This window comes from Bidens hawaiensis, unplaced genomic scaffold (assembly GCF_021521415.1).
Source record: "Bidens hawaiensis isolate Kalapana, Puna unplaced genomic scaffold, B.hawaiensis_p1.1 tig00013298_1, whole genome shotgun sequence".
In the NCBI taxonomy this organism is placed as follows: Eukaryota; Viridiplantae; Streptophyta; class Magnoliopsida; order Asterales; family Asteraceae; genus Bidens; species Bidens hawaiensis.
The window spans coordinates 133982-154250 of NW_027492127.1; the positions used below are offsets into that span (position 1 = coordinate 133982).

Here is a 20269-nt window from a genome sequence, read left to right on the forward strand (position 1 = left end):
GTGCACACCACTTAAAGACGGTCGTTTCGGACCTGGGGTGGGTTGGTGTATAAACTCGATCTCCCGTACTTCTTTTTTTATTTTTGGCTTTAAAGTTTTATGTTTTAACAATTAAAGGATATCTCCAATGCACATGCATGAAATGATGCACCAAAAAATAAAAAATAAAAAATAAAAAGTTCAATTTGGAAGTTAAATTTTCTTTAACACTACTGTTAGTTCGGATGCTTTTGTTGTGCCACATGGTGTGAGTCCCTATTTTAAACCCTCATTTGTTGGAAACAATTGTAATAAACTGCAGGTAGCAAAGCACAAGATTCTAACAAGAATATGAATGACTTTTAAAAGTGAACTCGTTGTTTTTATTAATTGTAGTACATAACAAGGAACAAGAGAGAGCTTTAAATAAGTAAATATACAACAGCTTAGACTTTCTATAGTGGTGGCGCCTGGCATCCCCCACCTTCTTTTCATTGGCTGGAGCAAAGTCAACACCTCCTCCCGGGGCGGTGCTATGCACAAAATACTCAAGCCCAAATTTGCCCCCATAACGCCCTAGGGTGGGGTTTGTGGCGCTATGGGGCGCTATGAAAGCCCAAAATGTTTCACTGCGGACGCTCGTCCAGAGTTAAAGCCAAAAGGCTTTGACTACGTTACAAATAGCCACCCACTATATTTTGAGTTCAATTAATAGAAGACGGTTTGGCATTCTTGTGCTAAGTTATTAAAGGCATGACTGATTTAGGGTTATTTAAGGGTCCTTTCAAGTCTAGAAAGCCTAGTCACTTGAGGTTCAGAAGATTTCTAAGCCGAGCCCCGCCTTGTGTCTTGAGGTTCTTATGGGTCTTTCTGAAGATCAGCCATACACTCCCCCCTCCCCCTTTTATGACTAAGGGATATACCTTTAACGCTATTCCCCTCACTCGCACGTCTGCGTCATGTCAGTTTTCTCCTCATCATTCAACCCCACCCTTCAACACCTTTCAACCTAGGGGTATACACACTTCTCCTCATTATCCATCATTCTCCGTTTAATACTTTTATTTATTTAAAATTATGTATTTATAAATAAATTAAAATGCATGTATTTATAAAGGGAAAATTACCAAAATAAACATGTTTGACCAAGAATTTACCAAAATAGACATGTCTATTTTAATCTACATCTCTCCAATCGTTGGTTTTTTGACCAATAAACAACTGACACGTCATTGAAGCCGGCTAAGGCGGCTAAGCGTTAGCCGCCACTTTTTGGGCACAAAATTTTATGAAAAGTACATTTAGCCAATAGAAATTCGACACGTGTCAAAGACGGTTAAACTTAGCCTACATCTATGGTTATTTAGCCGGCATCTTTGACTCTTAGCCGGCTTCGGGATACGTGTCTATTTAGTTAGCCGGCTCCAAATATTCCTTCTTAGCCGGCTCCAACTCGGCTTGTAGCCTAAGGCTTCACTTAGCCGCCTTCTTTTTTTCATTTAGCCGTCTAATTTTAGCCGCTAAAATTGAATATTTTACCAAACTTACCAACTCTATTAAATATTTAGCCGGCTTCACTTAGCCTTCTTCTTAGCCGGTGTAAATTTAACCCCCAAAATTAAATGTTTTTACATACTCAATTAATTATTTAGCCTACTTCGCTTAGCTGTCAATTTTTTTTCTCCTAGCCGGCATGTTTTAGCCATAAGAAATAAATATTTACCTACCCAAATTTAATTTTTCACCAACCATTTTTATAAAACTATACAACCATATTCACTACATCTTATAAAACCATCTTCACCATCTCAAACTTTTTTACTTTCTGATCACAAGATCTTCATATTTTTAAAAAATATGTTTGTTAACGTCGTCGTTTACTCAGATCAGATTGTAGGCTTTACTTAGCCGGGTTTTTTTATGAATGAATTAACTTGGTTTTTTTATTAAAATTATTTTTATGTACGTAGATACTAACAAAAAAGTAATACACGGAAATGTTCATTAATAATAGAAATTAAGAAACATAGTAATAACAAAGCATACTAAAAAAATATTACAATCTACTCGATGGTAGGCCGACAACGCCAAATGTATATTTTTTCTGCCATAAACCTTCGATATTTAAGCATTTTCTCCTTAAAATCTCCTTCAAAATTAAGCTGTTATTCAAAACATAAATGTTCCATTAACATACAAGCAAATACCCCCAAAAATTTATATTTGGCGTTGTCGGCATACCATCGAGTAGATTGTAATCTTTATTTAGTATGCTTTGTTATTATTATGTTTCTTAATTATTATTATTAATGAACATTTCCGTGTATTATTTTTTTCTTAGTATCTATGTACATATAAATAATTTTAATAAAAATAAATTAGCCAAGTTAATTCATTCATAAAAAAACCCGACTAAGGCCTACAATCTGATCTGAGTAAACGACGACGTTAACAAACATATTTTTTTTAAAATATGAGGATCTTGTGATAAGAAAGTAAAAAAGTTTGAGATGGTGAAGATGGTTTTATAAGATGTAGTGAATATGGTTGTATAGTTTTATAAAACTGGTTGGTGAAAAATTAAATTTGGATAGGTAAATGTATTTATTTCTGATGGCTAAAACATGCCGGCTAGGAGAAAACAAATTGACGGCTAAGCGAAGCCGGCTAAATAATTAATTGAGTATGTAAAAATATTTAATTTTGGGGGCTAAATTTACACCGGCTAAGAAGAAGGCTAAGTGAAGCCGGCTAAATATTTAATAGAGTTGGTAAGTTTAGTAAAATATTAAATTTTGGCGGCTAAAATTAGACGGCTAAATGAAAAAAAGAAGGCGGCTAAGTGAAGCCTTAGGCTACAAGCCGAGTTGGAGCCGGCTAAGAAGGAATATTTGGAGCCGGCTAACTAAATAGACACGTATCCCGAAGCCGGCTAAGAGTCAAAGATGCTGGCTAAATAACCATAGATGTAGGCTAAGTTTAGCCGCCTTTGACACGTGTCGAATTTTTATTGGCTAAAGTACTTTTCATAAAATTTCGTGCACATAAAGTGGCGGCTAAGGCTTAGCCGCCTTAGCCGGCTTCGGTGACGTGTCAGTTGTTTATTGGTCAAAAAACTATGATTGGAGAGATGTAGGCTAAATTAAACATGTCTATTTTGATAAATTTTTGGTCAAACATGTTTATTTTGGTAATTTATAAACTACATTAAAACTTAATATATAATATTGGTAATTATATAATCACTAAATAAAAAGGCAAAGAAAAGAAAAAAACTACATAAAACCCATCAATTCCACCTAACCCACCGTCAACTTAAAAACCATTCTCACCATGTTCAACCTAGCCGCAACCTACCGCCATAAAAAATCCACCCACCGCCCACCATCGAAAGCCACCGTGCTTCTTCGTCTCAATGCAGTTTGAGCCAAAAAAAAGTAGTTTCTTAATGAAATCACATCGTACCTTTGACGCAGGGGCGTATGCAGCTTTTGAGGAACAGGTTCGGCCGAACCCGTACAAATTTCTTTTTTAGTGTTATATATTCATGTATTTTGTCGAACACGTAGAAATTTCAACATTATAAATTTCTTTTTTAGTGTTAGATATTTTGTTAGGGGGACAGACACAACTGCTTCGACAGTGGTCTGGACGATGATTTTGCTTATCAAAAACCCTGATTCATTGAAGAAAGTACAACAAGAAGTGAGGAATGCTGTTGGAAATGAAGGAAAAGTAGTAGAAGATGATCTTTATAAACTCGAATATCTAAAAGTAGTAATCTTACCACTTTTTGTTCCTCGTGAATCAAGAGACCAATGCATTATTGATGGATACAAGATACCCAAGAAGACTATGGTGTACGTGACCGCTTGGGCAGTTGGTCGAGACCCTAAATGCTGGGAACGACCTGAAGAATTCGAGCCACATAGGCAGTAATGTTGACTATAAAAGGGGACAAATTTCGAGTTGATCCCATTTGGGTATGGTCGAAGAGGTTGTCCGGGGATGTTGTTTGGAGCTACAGCAGTGGAGTTGGGACTTTCGAATCTTCTGTACTCATTTGATTGGGAATTGCCCGAAGGGACAAAAGACATCGACACTTTAAAAAGCCGAGGGGACCGTAATGCATAAGAAGAATGCACTTAAAATAGTGGCTAAACTATTAAATGTAACTTAAACTGAAGTCTAATCAGTATCAAAGTCTTTCTGCGTGTTACATATGCATGAAGCCATTTAAAGTTTCAAATAATATAGCTGGTGCCATGGTTTACCACTTAGGTTCAAGAAGTTTGTTTTATATTTATAATTTGTATGTTTTATCGTTCGATTGATTCAGTTTATTTACGTGCTCTTTGTTATCAAGAAATAAGAAATCATCTGTTTTCACAATATTCATTTGTGATTATGATTACTAACATTGTCGTATAAGAGCTAGTGTTGTTTCAAATCGCTAAGTTTGTGCATCATTCCTGACGTCCTATCAACATCGGATAAAACTCAAGTTGCAACAACAACGCAAACCATTCAAATATTCCAAGGAGATGGCTATGAATATTTGAGAACTGTTGAAACCAAGAAAAATAGACCAGCTTCGTCAGTAACTGATTGCTTAAAATCCAACAGGACCAAGTGAGAGGTGGAAAGTGCTGGAATGTAAGAGAGATGACCGAAGAAGAAGCGGTTGCGAACAACGGATGTTTGCAGAAGCACGGGCTAGAACGAATGGCAGTGCTGCAACCGTAACCAAACCAACCGAAGTAGATCCTTGTTTGGAATCAAATTCTTAGTTGATGTTAAGTAGGTAATTAACCTTAATCTTCTATTATTCATGTACAAAGTGTGCTAGATTTTAGATTTAGTTATTGGTTTGATTCTTAGGGTTGTAGTTTGTTTATATGTTTTGCTGTAATCAATAATTAGTAAGATTTTAGTTGATAGATTAGAGTTTTTAACTATCAATTTTAGCTACTTCATGCAATGTGACTAAACATGAGAAACATTGTCTTGACAACCAACATGTATTTATACCGTTCGCATTTATCACTTTTGGTTTCCTTGCACCTGAAGCTGTGGGGCTACTTAGCTGGGTCCAACAGGTCGACTGTATAGTAATGTTAGGACTCCAAGATCTATTGATGTAGTTTTTAAAATATTGAGTTTTGCTATTCAAAAAAGGCTTGCAGTGTAGCTTGTTGCCAATTTGCCTTCTGTCTTGATGTAAACATTGTATTTTATTATTGTTAATATGATAAGAGATCTCATTAAAAAAAAAAAGACTAATAATTTGATGTAGAATTTTCTTTTTAGTTTATGTATGTACTGTAAATCAAGGTTAAAATGAAAACTACATATTTCCCTTTGTAAAAATGCCAAATGTTAAATTATTTTTTGTTTCCAAATACACATTATGAAAACCGTTACGCATATTTGTAACCTAGAAAAAGTAAGCAAATAACGACTGATACGGATTTGTCTACGATATGGTCGGTCTTTGATTCGGCTCAAAAACCAAACTGCACAGAGTGCTTAATTCCTAGGAGCAGTGGTAAGATTGAATGTTTCATTTTGATTATCGATGGATTCAAAGGCAGCTACGTAACCTTATCTAAGCAGCAGCTACGAGTGCAATAATGGAATGTCATAGTTTTAAAATATGTTGTTGGTTCTTAAATGAATACTTGACAACAAATATCATGTTGAGAACCGCGGTCTGCGAGAATACAGTGGTGGATCAGGATCCAGGATTATTCTTTAGTGTAGGCCAAAATGGAACATGTAAGAATGGGTAGGGTCATCAAATTTTCTATTCTGGTTTGGTTTATCCAGAAGGATGTTTACCAGCTCGGGCCATCGAGATAACTTAGGACCTTGATTGGATCATTTGGTCTTAAAAGCAGACTTATTAAGAATTGTGAGTGTATCACTCGGAACTTGATTTTGATTTTGATTTTGAGAATACAATTTCAAATGCGATTTTGATTTGGCTTAGACAACAGGGAATATTGATAGTCACGGTCGACCCCTTGGCTTAAAATATTCAACCATTGCTATGACATAAACCACATTTTAAAAAATCTGAAAAAATAATTGTTTAAACGGGTCAACCCGTAAAGGGTAAAAATGTAATATTTCTACTGTAGTTTTTAAACTTCTTTTCATTCAAAGATCTAGATTATTATTGTAATAATATTGTTTTTATAATCATATTTAACACATTAGTTTGTTTTTAAAAATTTTGATTACAAGATGAACTCCTTTTAGTGAAAGTTTTTGCTTCATTTTTACCATGATTGTTGTTTGTTATCAGGTGGCCTCAATGTAATATCCCAACATTTAAGATTACCTATTCGGAATGTGTGAAAAAGATCCGAATGGGTGAACAAATATCTTTAGTAATGTTTGTATATTTACTCTCAACCATTAATTAAAACTTGTATTCCATTATTATTTATGGATATTGAGTTATTGCCATTTAAAATTCTGCACATGTGAAAGAAAGGATGAAACTTTCATGGCCACTGTCAGCAAGAGAGGCATTAGTCCATTTTGTTTACCTTGACTACTTCCAAGAGGATATCATTATAGTCCTTATGAACATGGTATTTTAATTTTTTTTCTACAAATTACTTAGTGTAATTTTATCGATTTCAAGTAAATTTTCAAGATTTAGTTGAGTAATTCGGTACACCATTTTAACATGAAATTGTAATATCTCACTAGACATTTAGTTTGATCGGTTTTTTGTGAAATGACTAAAATACCCTTCAGATTCCCGAGACCGAGAATATTGACAAAAGTACTCATGGGTTCACGAGAGATGGTATACCTATTGTCGAAATGTGATGAGGATAGATGTTGTTGGAGGCATTGCTATGCAAAATGTGAGTAACAATCAAAGCTACTTCTGGTAAAACATTTTTTTTTTGTTGATAAATTATAGACAAGTTATGAATATTTGAATGTCTGCAAGTCGATTGCAAACAAGATATAAAACTTTATTTTGTTCCACCAACGATAATCAACTTTATTTCGAGGCAACTTATAGGTAGTGGCTTCAAGCTTTATAAAAATGTGTAGTTTCAAATCACTTCAAAACAGAAACCAATTGCACACATCATATGTTTGAATTTCTAGGTCAAATGTTTTATTTTGAAATTCAAGCTTGATACAATTTATAATACAGGTCTAGTACTGATTTGGTAATTAAAATGAAGTATATAATCAGGACTGCAATATGAGAAATGTTAGTGTTATATGTTAGACAAATATTGCATCGAGTTGGTATTTATGAATAACCTGATTTCACCTTAAAAGTCAAACTGCATTGGCCTTTGTGACCAAAAGGTGATACATACTTCAGCACAGTCTTAAAGGAGCCATTTTCAGAGTAATTTAAGTGCTTCACGAATATGTCCATAAAAGAAATCAAGGTTGATGATGTGGTTTTGGAACAGAAAAGGGCAAAGATCGCTCTGCCCGACGAGCATTGTAGCACAAAGAAACTATGCAGACAATCTCGGTGGTATCTCGGTTATCGATCCTCATATACAGGAGGTACAAGTGATCACAATGGAAGGCGGAATGAAGATTTTCAAGCCTCCAAGTGAGAGATTGTTGGGTTTATGGAGGCTTAATTGGACCCGGGTTAGAAGACATATTTAGTGGCAGGTTAATTAAATTGAAGACCGATGGCAGGTTGGCCCGTTTATTTAACTAAAGCTCATTATTAGTTTTCTTATGTTGTAAGTTGTAAACCCTAGTATGATTTTCTATATATATATATTCATTGTACTTGTAATTCCTCATCACGAGTGATGCAGAAAGCAATAATAAAAAGTATCCTGGTTGCAGCCCGTGAACGTAGGCCAGCCAACCGAACCACGTAAATCTCGCGTGTTCATCTTTGTTTATATTTTTTCTCTTGCAGATTATTTGTGTTTTGTGTGTATTGCAATACCCGAATCCCTAACACTCGGGTCATCGAGATAACTTAGGACCTTGATTGGATCATTTGGTCTTAAAAGCAGACTTATTAAGAATTATGAGTGTATCACTCGGAACTTGATTTTGATTTTGAGACTACAATTTCAAATGCGATTTTGATTTGGCTTAGACAACAGGAAATATTGATAGTCACGGTCGACCCCGTCTAGTTTAGCTAATGTTAGTCTCGGTAATTCGGTTATGAAAATCTTGGAAGAAATGATAAATGATAATGTAATTTCAAACTTGGGCTTGGGAAGAATGTGATTGGGCCCTGTATATATTTTGGAAGTGGCACTTTCTATTTTAACTACACTGTTAAATATTAGGCATGTTTGCATATACGTGCACAAAAAAACCGGTTCCGGAACCTAACTGGTGGAACTGAATCGGAACCGGTTCCAGTTCCAACCCGGTTGGAACAATACCTGGTTTGGGTATTTTTGTACCCGAAAATCGTACCCGGTTCTCCTATTTGTATGTCAGTACCAGTTCCAACCCGGTTCCTACCCGGTTCTTAATTGGAACCGGTTTGGTTCGTACCCGGAATAACCGGTTCCGACGGGTTTTTTTTGAAGGGTCAAACAAAAGTCAAACTAGCCGTTGGAACCGGTTCCAACGGTAATATAGCCGTTGGAACCGGTTTTTTTAGACACCAATTAGCCGTTGGAACCGGTTCCAACGGTAATATAGCCGTTGGAACCGGTTTTTGAGACAATAGATCCGTTGGAACCGGTTCCAACGGTAATATAGCCGTTGGAACCGGTTTTTGATGCCCAAACCTATATATAACTTGTTTCCATTACTTGTTTCACCACCAAACTCAAAAACAAACTACAATACTACTCCTTTAGCAAACTCGTTCCTTTACCCGACCATCCAACTAAATATTATTATGGCACCCATCAGAAAAACTAACAACAAGGCTAAGAAGAGTGTTTTTGTTGCCCCCGTTCCTGTTACGGAGGACCCAAGGGTTGTTACGGTAGTCAACCATAACCGCAACAAAGACATATGGAAGAATTGGGATTTGATTGTGGATGACGAAGGTTATCAAAAGGCTCGTTGCAAACTATGTGGTTCAATATTAAAGCACGATTCCAACTCTACTTTGAGAAAGCACATCGAGAAGCCATATTGCAAGGCGTTGAAAGGGATTGGCGCGACCGATCAAATTGACTTGGGTAAAGATGGTACACTATTTCGTTACAACACGACTCAAGTTCAAGATAGAATGGCAAAGTTCGTTATTCAACGAGGTTTGCCGTTTAACCACTTTGATGACCCGGAGTTGACGTCGTTGATTCGCGAAACTCTACAACCGAGATACACACATGTAAGTCGTACTACCTTAAGACGTCATTGTATCAGGTTGTGGGAGTGTGCTAAAAAAGAGTTAATCGAGTCTTTTCATTCTTTAGAAGCCATGGTTAATTTAACTACCGATGTTTGGTCAGCACCACACGGGTTGCCCGAATCATACATATGTGTCACCGCTCATTGGGTTGATCCGGTGACATGGCAATTGATGAAACGCACCATCGCTTTTGAAAACTTCCCGTTCCCACATACCGCCGAAAAATTGTTTGAATTACTTGATGAAGTTATAACGACTTACAACTTGAGAAATAAAATATTTTCGATTTCGTTTGACAACGCTTCAAACAATACTAAGGCGGCTGAAAAATTTATCATTAAATATTCACCACCTTGTTTCGGGGATTTTTTTCATGTCCGATGTGTTGCACATATCATCAACTTGGTTGTTCAAATAGGTCTTGACAATGAACACATTTGTGATGATTTAAAATACTTTAGACTTATGTTACAAGATGTCTTCAAAAGTGGTAAAAGAAGACATCTTGAATATAAGAACTATTGCAAGTCGGTTGAAAGAAAGTATTTGGGGCCGAATTGGGACGTTCCAACCCGTTGGAACTCAACTTGTCATATGTTAAAGTGTGCTTTTGCCCAACGCCAAACTTTACAAGCTTTTCATAACAATCTTGTTGAAGAACGCGAGGCCGATATGTTTCCGGAAAGTGTTTGGGTCCAAGTCGGTTATTTGTTGGAGTATCTTGATGTGTTCAAAAAGTCAACAACAAAATTATCGGGAGTCTATTACCCTACTAGTTGTTGGGTTTTGCAAGAATTGTACTATATGTCTTGTGTTTTTAAAAGCTTTGCGGAGAAGAACAAACTCTTCGAAAATATTGTTGCGGTGATGAAAGAAAAGTTCATAAAATATTTTGAAATCATACTGCCGGTCTTTACTTGTGCCGCCGCATTAAACCCCTATTGGAATGTTAATGGGGTTGAAACAACGATTGAGGAAATATTCGACAACTTAGGTATGCACGAGATTGACCCGAAGTTGTCGACGGAAGCGAAGGACAAGTTCAACAAAAAGTAAAAGTAAAAAAATTTAATACTATCTAAGAAAAATTGTACTTCAAAATTGAAAACGCAGTCGATATTAGAGGTGTACAAACCGGTTTAAAACTCAAAATCGGTTTGGTTTAGTAAACAAAAGTCAAAACCGGTCTATAATCGGTTTCGGTTCGGACTGAAACCACTTTCTTACCATGTTACGATTGGTTTCGGTTCAGGGTTTGACAATTTTTGCCCTGTTTTATCCGGTTGGGGTTCGGTTGATCGGTTTGGAAGCGGTTTTGGTGGAGAAAATTACAAACCGGTTTCGAACTTACGGTTTCAAACCGGTTTTTACATAATCGGTTTTAAACCGGTTCGATTATCTGGCCGGTTCGATTAACTGGTTTATTTGCCCACCTCTAGTCGATATTATATTAAGGGTGAGATGTGCTTTTAAAAAAGAAATTGGATTTTGATAATTCAATCTTTTTTTAGTTGGCTGATAATTATTTCACCTCAAAATTTTTTTGCAACTAGTCCCATCTTTCGTCCTATTTTCTTTCAACGAGTTTTGTTTTTCCTTTTAACACATTCATTTTATGCATCCATTTTGTGTTTAACCCCCCCCCTCCCCCCCCCCCCCCCCCCGTTTTTCCTTTTAACACATTCATTTTGTGTACCACCCCACCCCCCGCAACGCGGGGGTCGTAAAACAAGTTAAAAATAACTTTGAAAGATGTTTATTTTTAACCTAAAACTAAACTTTAACCATTTTTGTTTCCATATTCATAATAGAGGGACCAAATTGTAAAATCTAATTATATAATTATATTGATATTCATAACCCATCTTCCAACCCAAACCCATAACCAGAAACCCTTTACCCTTTAACCCGTGATCGATTTGAATTCCTTGAACCTTAATCCTCGTTATAATCATAGAAATTATATTGCGCGTTTGATTCTTCATAATATACTCGGCCTACCGACATAACGAATTAAGAAGGAAGATCTAATAGATACGTGTTGCTTAATATTATGCAAACCTCCTTTAGGTATATTAGGATTATACATATAAAGATCGATATAATGCAATTAAGCCAACCTGCACCTTTATATAACCCTCATTGTCAATACCCCCCTTAATTAATTAAGTTATCATAACCTGCAAGTGTCCGTTCAGCATCATGTTTGGCCGGCGGCTGTTCTCGTAAATTAACCATTGTATAATCCATGATTCATGTAACTATTTATATGTTTATTGTCACCGTGATCTACTATAAATTAACTCTATGGTTAATCGATTGAACATAAACGGGATTAAACGATTTGAATCGCTAGGGTTCATAGCTCATATGGTTATTCGTCTGTTTGTTTAAAATATTAGGTTTTCATGTTGTACGCAAATAACTGGGTATCTCAGCTGGTTGCGTGCAATGTGTTAAGAAACTGGATGAGCTGGGGGCGCAGGTTCGAGCCTCTCCAGCCTCTTTTTGGGTTTTTATTTTTGTAAAGTCTCTTTATTATATACCTATGTACATATATATATATATATATATATATTATTTAATTTAATTGATTAAAATATATTTTAAGTAATTGATCTATATTTCGTTAAAAACCGACATGTTAACTAATCACTTTTTCGAACCTTGGTAAATCATATTAATTGATTAAAATATATTATAAGTAATTAATCTATATTTCGTTAAAAACCGACATGTTAACTAATCACTTTTCCGAACCTTGGTAAATCATATGTATGTATGTATGTATGTATGTATGTATGATAATGCTAGGAATCATATTCTAGTTTTAGTCCTAATTGTCATTTGTCTATTTTGGGAGGGGGTTAAGTATAATTATATTTCTATAAATACGTGTCAATAGCCAATAGGGAGAAGAGAGTATGTTTATGTTGAATATGGCATTGCCATGGCTCCTGCTTATGCAGTGAGATAGGGCTAGGCCCGGAACTTGTAACATTTACCTTTCGTTAATACAATCGTTTTTACATCTTATCCTTATTATATGATCTTCACTCTATCTATCACAATCATCACATATATCAAACCCTAACATTGGTCCGACCTGCTCTGACCTGCCTAGATATGCCGTTTTATTATGTTCAAACCATGGAAACCCTAGCTCACAATTCTAGATTGGATACTCACGAAAAGTAGATTCAACAATTACAATATGATGTTTCTAAAATAAAGCTACACTAAAAACATTGGAGGTTGCTCGTGGTGAATCCAGAGAATTTCGAAAAGAGGTGTTGAATTGGATGAAACAACATGAACAGAAGACTGTTGCTGGGTAGCTTGGTTCGGGAGCCAATTTCGGTGAGATACTTCCCTATTCCCGTCTCAAATCTGTTCCCGATAGGAATTTTAGTCCCAAATCTGCTTCCGATAGGGATTTTTCTGGTGGTCTTCCGTCTCTAATAGCTCAATTGGAGGCAATTGTTTCCAGATCTGAAGAGCGCTTGCATTCTGGGGGCCTCGAAATTCACAATCCAGATGGGCAATTGGATGAGGATATAAGTTCCTCAAACCTTGATTTGTTTGAAATTAAGGTTTTATGTCATGATTCGGGTGTGGATATTTCAAATTTAAGGCCTGCAACTACCACTCCGATTTTCTGGTTTCACCAAATCCGAAAATCGCGTTGATAATCTACAATCAGATTTGTCTGAGTCCTCACTGAACCCTTTTGCTTCGTTCACTTCCTTTGATTCAGATGTGAATTCAATTTTTGTACCTCACGTTCATCCAAGTCATTCAAATATTGGTAGTAACTTGCTTCTTCAAACTTTTGAGTGGAAACCAGGTTGGGACTTTGGTTGGCTCGACTATACCTGACCTCCTGCTTTTGCTTTGAAGCTGTTTGTTTTGGATGAGGATCCTAAACCACCTGACCCGTATACAAACCTTAAATCAGATTTTCTATGGAAACTGTTTCATGGTTGGTGCAAGACTGCATATCAGGTTGATGCGGGTGTTGTTGGTTCATATCATTTGTGGGTAGTGCATGGGCAGGGTCGGCCACCTGAAGACGCATCCAAGACGATCTCCACATTGGATTTGAAATTAGTTAGCCGATTCCAGTCTTGAGGACAAGACTGTTTTGAAGGGGGGGGGAGTAATGATAGGAATCATATTCTAGTTTTAGTCCTAATTGTCATTTGTCTATTTTGGGAGGGGGTTAAGTGTAATTATATTTTTATAAATACGTATCAATAGCCAATAGGGAGAGGAGAGTATGTTTATGTTGAATATGGCGTTGCCATGGCTCCTGCTTATGCAGTGAGATAGGGCTAGGCCCGGAACTTGTAACCTTTACGTGTCGTTAATACAATCGTTCTTCCATCTTAACCTTATTATCCGATCTTCACTCTATCTATCACAATCATCACATATATCAAACCCTAACAATGTATGTATGTATGTATGTTGGTATGTTGGTATAAATATATATACATATATGTATATATATTAGTTGTTATAATTGCTAAAGTTATTATAATATAGATATTAATAAGGGTTATATTAAAAAAAAGGTTTTTATAATAAAGAATTTAAAAAGAGTTTAAAATCTAAAATATATATATATCTAAATATAATGATGTTAATTTATATGGTTTAAGTATTTATATAAAATACCATATTTTATATAAATATTGATATTTATTAATAATTTACGAAATTTACTTATAAAGAATTCGTTACTAATAGTGAAAATATAAATAAATACATTAAAGGTATTTTAATTTAAAATAAATATTTTAATAAAAATCTCTTTATATATTTTATCAAAGATTATAAATATTATTTCTTCAAGTATTCTTCTTATAATTCTAATTTTATATAATTAAAATATGCTATTTTTTTATAAAGCCTTGATAAATAAAAGTGATAATAAATTTGATAATTAATTAATGCAGCATTTAATTCTCGTATAGAACACACTCGATCATCAAATCCCAATTTCCCTATCTAGGTTTAGCTTCGTTATTCAATCCATATTTATTGTCCTCAATTTATGTTACTTATGATTTCTCGTCGGTAATTCCCGAGGAGCTTCGTTACCGCTTTCTTACCTAATCATATCTCTTGCTTATTTACTAAGGTGAGCAATCACTCCCCCCTGTTACTATTTTTAAATCCTTTTGGTAACATATGCGTATTCACAGTATTTACCTATTTTCTAGTATTCAAAACCGCAACTGTTTATCCTTGTATGTATATCAGTTTGTCTAACTTGCTATTTGCTTACTTGCTTTATTTGAACGCAATTTGGAGAAGTTCCTCATTTATAGTATGATCATACGACTATCTTTGGCAACCGATGTCCATTTTTATGGCAACGGTTTAGTCCTTTCTTGGTAGCCAATGTCCATTTATATGGAATTGGTTGAACCTTTTCTTTATGGTTTGATTGATTGTTTATGTGCTATGGCTTAACTTTTTATCTCACAGGAACAGTTTGCACTTTTATTTATTATTATAGTCTTAAATCTGGTGTTATACTCACTCAACCCAGTGTTGACAAAACCTATTGTATTTTTAACACATATACAAGTTATCGTGTGATGTGATTATCAAGATTATTTGAAGCAACTTAGGATACATGTTAGAGAAGAAGATAAAAGAATTTAATTTTGGATGTTTATTTTACTTGTTTATTTATGAGTTTGATGTACTTGATTATTTAATTAAATTTAATAGATATTGTAACTTTTAATATTGCATGATAGTACATTGAGAGTTGTGAGCAATCTGCTCATGCCCCAGACATTTCCGTCTTAGGTTGGGGTGTGACACGTACTAATCATAAAGCGTCAAAAAGTCAATACCGAATTTATACCAGCGGTACCCGATAACATTTGCTCAGCCCTATCATCAACGATATCGTTTTACTTTTTAGCGATTACATAGTTGGGAATCTCAATAGGTTTTGAACATATAATTCACAATTATGTATTCAATTACAAAATTATAAAATGAGCTCATTTAGACTATTTAGTTTTATAAGTAGGTCATAAAGGAACTTAAAGAAGTAAAGATCTAATAATTTTTCTCATTCAAACATTAGACAGTTGTCTTAGTTTAGTTGTGAATATTTGTGGATAACATTTTGCTTTCTGAATTATGATTATTAGTTTATTATATATATATATTTATATTCTTTATGTATATGATTATGTTTAGTGGTAAATGAATCTAAATCATGTGCAACTGATTTGTTGCATTTTGTTAAGCATATTGCTAGATATAATGATATTGAACATGGGAGAGGTTTATCATGTCATTGGGGGTTCTCATTATTCTAAGGATACAGAAGGGTGAACATGCAAGTTAACAAGATATTTTGTGTAATTTGACTCGTTTCATGTATTGCTTTGACATGTGTGATTGAGACTAAAATTGCATGTGTACATACTATTGTTATGCTGGATTTGGTGCATTGATGTTTACAATTTGCTTTAGTTATCTATCACACATGCATAAATTAAGGAGGCTAAACCATACACATTTTATTTTTGACTTCTGAAAGTCTAACTGTGTATTGTATTGACAGATATGAGCTTTACAAGATGAAACAAGTGTAATAGTTGGAGGGAAGGTTAACCGAGTCAACATTCGGGTACCGAGTAAAAAGTGGCAACTATTTATACGGTCATAGTTGGTTGACCCGAATCATTAACAACTTTGTATTTTGATTTATGCAAAGAACTTTATACATACATTAATGTTTTTCGTGTTTAAACGCGCTGCAACGCGCACAGGCCAATTGCTAGTTTAAAATTCAATTTAAAGAAAAACAACCCCCTCTAGATTTCCGGTTCAATGATTTATTCAGACCTATTTAACTAGATAGATCCTACATATATATGGTAGTGTAAATGGTTAATTCAAGTGATAATTAAACACAAGTGTTTAATACTAACTCGTAAAATCTAATTACCAAATTATAAATGGCAAATAAACCTTATTTACCAAACCGCCTAGGATGTGAGAAAATCGAATGCAGACGATAAGAGACGGACAATTGAATCATGGACAATTTGTTTAAATAAATCAAACCGCAAGTATTTCTCAGAAAATGAAAAACAATCCAAAGACCAGCCTAAAATAGAAACAATTCATAAAAATTACACTAATGTTTTCAACCTTGTTTGAATAAAATTAAACTAGTAAAAGAAAAAAATCACTTGCTCGTGTCTCCGCTCAAATACAAAACGACCCCAACTATGATGCCTTGATCTCTGTGGCTCTGTGACAGTAGCCAACGTGCTGCCAGTCCACTTTTGTTGCCTACACACCACCATATATTCCCTAAATATACGGGGTCCACGTTTTGTGGAGTTAACTAAGGCCCCCACCTTTTTTTTTTTCGTTTTATATGATTAATTCTTCTATTCATCTGTCAGCTTTTGTACGAAGCCCTCACGTGATTATCAGTCCAATTAAGTTATTAACTCTTGCATTCAGCTATCTTATAAAAAGCGATTTTCTAACCACAACGATAACGGTGGTGTGGTTAGAACACGGTCTAACCGTGTCATATAGCTTTATCCATGATTTATAGGGGTATTTAAAAAAAATGTTTTTTTTCTTTTATGTTTAATGTTTGTTTTAGTTTTAATTTAATTTTTTTTATTATTGTTTTCTATTTTGTTGTTGTATTAAAAAGATATTTTTATTGATTTTTGTTATCAACAATAAGCCCAATTTAAAAATTATAACGAAACAATTTAAATAAACGATATATATATATATATATATATGTATGTATGTATGTATGTATGTACACACAACCATTAAAACAAGTTTGTACAAATAATAACAAAATTTTGAAATCTATCTAAATGGCAGCTTCACCAGTGTGCTAACAGGCGATGATTAAGGTGCTATTTGTTTTTTCATAGGTAAATGGCTACAGTCCGCGGACCACATCTGTAAACATCTGTAGCATAAGAGGTACGTGGACCAAACCTCTGCAGTGTGCAACAAGAAGACTATTTGTTTTTTAATGTCTGCAGACTACTAAAATAAACCAAAATTTAAATAAACTGAAACTTAAATAAAAAAAGGACTTCAACATCGAAATTTAAATAATAGTCAACAACATCGAAATAATATATATAACTTAGTGTAATAATATACATCGAAATTTAAATAATAGTACTGTGATGATGCAAAGGGTAAAGCAGATGCAGATTGAATTGCAACTTTTTGATTCAATTCAATCGGCCAATCTTTTAGCATTCCGACTCGACCCGGTTGCAATCCTCCGGATCGGTGTCACCTTCCCGGAGCGGCAACACCGAACCAAATTCTTCCGCCGTAGAAGTACCGAATCCACCTCCGGCCGCCGCAGCCACAAGCCAAACGCCATCGTATTAGACGCCGTGATCGAGAACTCAGTTATGATTAATGTTATTCCTAATAATGAGGAAATGAAATGGGTGGAGGGGCTGGTATGGGGGTGGAGGTGGCTGGGTTTGAGAGAGGAGAGTAGAGGAGATTAGGGGTTGAGAGAAAATCTGATGAGAATGTGTTAGAAGAGGTTTTAGAAGAGGCTAGAAGTGGTTGGACCATGTCTGCACCAGAAAGTGGGAGCGCAGATGATTTTTAACGAAACATCTTCGGAAAAACAAACAATCTGCAGAGGGCAATGTCTGCGCATGGTCTGCGCTGCACAGACAGAAGAGGCCAGGAAGTTTTTTTGGGGAAAAACAAAGACCACCTAAATCATAGGATTTACGTGACGATAAAAAAACAAAAAACCACCACCACAATCACAATCTGACCATGAAGCGAGCACATCAATCATTAGGCGCGGCCGCGAGGACGACGACGTTGTATAATAAAAAACACAAAAGCCACCACTATTACAGCGAGTTTGTACAAATAATAATAAATTGTAGAAATATATCTAAATGACAACGTCATCAGCGTGTTAACAAAAGGTGATTAAATCTTAGAATTTACGTGACAATAAAAAACACAAAAAACCACACCACCATAATTACAACGAGTTTGTAAAAATAATAACAAAATGTAGAAATATATTTAAATGGCAGCGTCATCAGCGTGTTAACAAACGACGATTAAATCTTAAGATTTACGTGACAACAAAAAAAAACACAAATTGCCACCACCACGTTTTGACCATGAAGCGAGCACACCGAGCGTTAAGCGCGACCGCAAGGAATATCCTGCATCGTAGTAAGCCTCGGTGGCTTGATAAGGGTTTTGATCAATTGGTCAATGAGACTAACAATCGATGAAGACATGATGGTCAACTTCAATTCTTGACTCAAAAGTTGATTTCTAACTTAACAAACTTGATTTTTCTTCGCATTGAGTTGTGAATTGCGAGTCTGACTAACTTGCAAATTGCTGAGTTGCCAATTTGGTGGTTTTGCGTATAAGATGTATTTGCGAATCAGAAAGACGGACAATTGAAAATGGTTAAATCAAGTGATAATTAAACACAAGTTTTTAATACTAACTCGATTTATAAATGGTAAATAACCCTTAGTCACCAAACCGCCTAGGATGTAAGAAAGCCGAATGCAAACGACAAAAGACGGACAATTGAATCGTGGACCATTTGTTTAAATAAATAAAAACCGCAAGTATTTCTCAAACAATGAGAAACAATCCAAAACCAGCCTAATATAAAAACTATTCATGAAAATATAATTAAAATTATCAAACTTGTTTGAATAAAACTAAACTAGTAAAAGATAAAAAATTACTAGCTCGTGTCTTCGCTCAAATACAACCCCCTCCCCCCCCCCCCCCCACTATGATGCCTTGATCACTGTGCACAGTTGCCAACGTGCTGCCAGTCCACTTTGGCTGCCTATACACGCCATATATTCCCTAAATAGTTTTGTGATTTTTTTTTCGATATGTTGACACGTGAACACTCATTTTACAAGTGAGAGATAGAGGTTTCAAATCTTACTATCACCAATTTATATGAGAGATATGAAGAATGACCATGACTTGTCAGGGTTCGAGTCCTGATCTCACCCAATTTTACCGGCTCCTCGTTGCCGTGCCATTTGGCGGGCGTGAGGGTCGGGTTTTATCCGGTGAATCCCTCAATAGGTGAAACGCTAGGGGTTCCGTCCGTCCAGACTAGTGGCCGGCTCGGGCTACCTTTAGCCAATGGGGGGCCGCGTACGGAGTAACGACGTTACTTAGTTGGTCGTTCAAAAAAAAAAATTATCATCCCACCACCTTTTTTTTCGTTTTATATTATTAACTAGTTTTATCCCCCCGAATTCGGGTCAAATACATGAGAAACCTCCATTTAAAAATCTAGCAAATCTGATGACTCCAAAAAAAGGGACGACCACATCGCGACACATAGGATTTTTATGATTTCGTTTATATATATTATAGATTCTTCTATTCATCTATCAACTTTCAACTTTATATTCATATTTTTCGTATTCTTTATGTTGTGTGTACTTAAATAGTATATAACTTTAATAAAAATAGTTTTTATAACACACAACTTATGTTAAAACATCTACATGTCTATATTTCATAGTTTACAAAATATGACTTCAATGGATGATGAAGTTTTAATTAATATGTCTTAGAATTATATTTTATATTGTTATTTTTCTTTATTTGTCTCTGTATGTTGGTTTCTTTTAATTAAAACAACAATGTGATACTTAATAATAATAATAATGCTAGATTATCTGATGTTTACAATTTATTGAAGTGTATATAACACAAACACACACACACACATATATATATATACACGGTGAGGATTTGAAGAGAATTTTTTCAAATTGAAAACTTTGAAAATCATTTTGGGCTACAAAGAAACATCTAAAAATATTATTAAAAACTTATTAGACGAAAAATATCGAAAATTTTTAAAAAGTAAAA

At 35.0% G+C, this 20269-nt stretch overlaps 1 pseudogene; it reads left to right on the plus strand.

The window, feature by feature from the left end:
- Positions 1 to 3394: 3394 nt before the first annotated feature.
- LOC143543782 (cytochrome P450 71A1 pseudogene) lies at positions 3395 to 4113 on the plus strand (annotated as a pseudogene).
- Positions 4114 to 20269: the final 16156 nt, after the last annotated feature.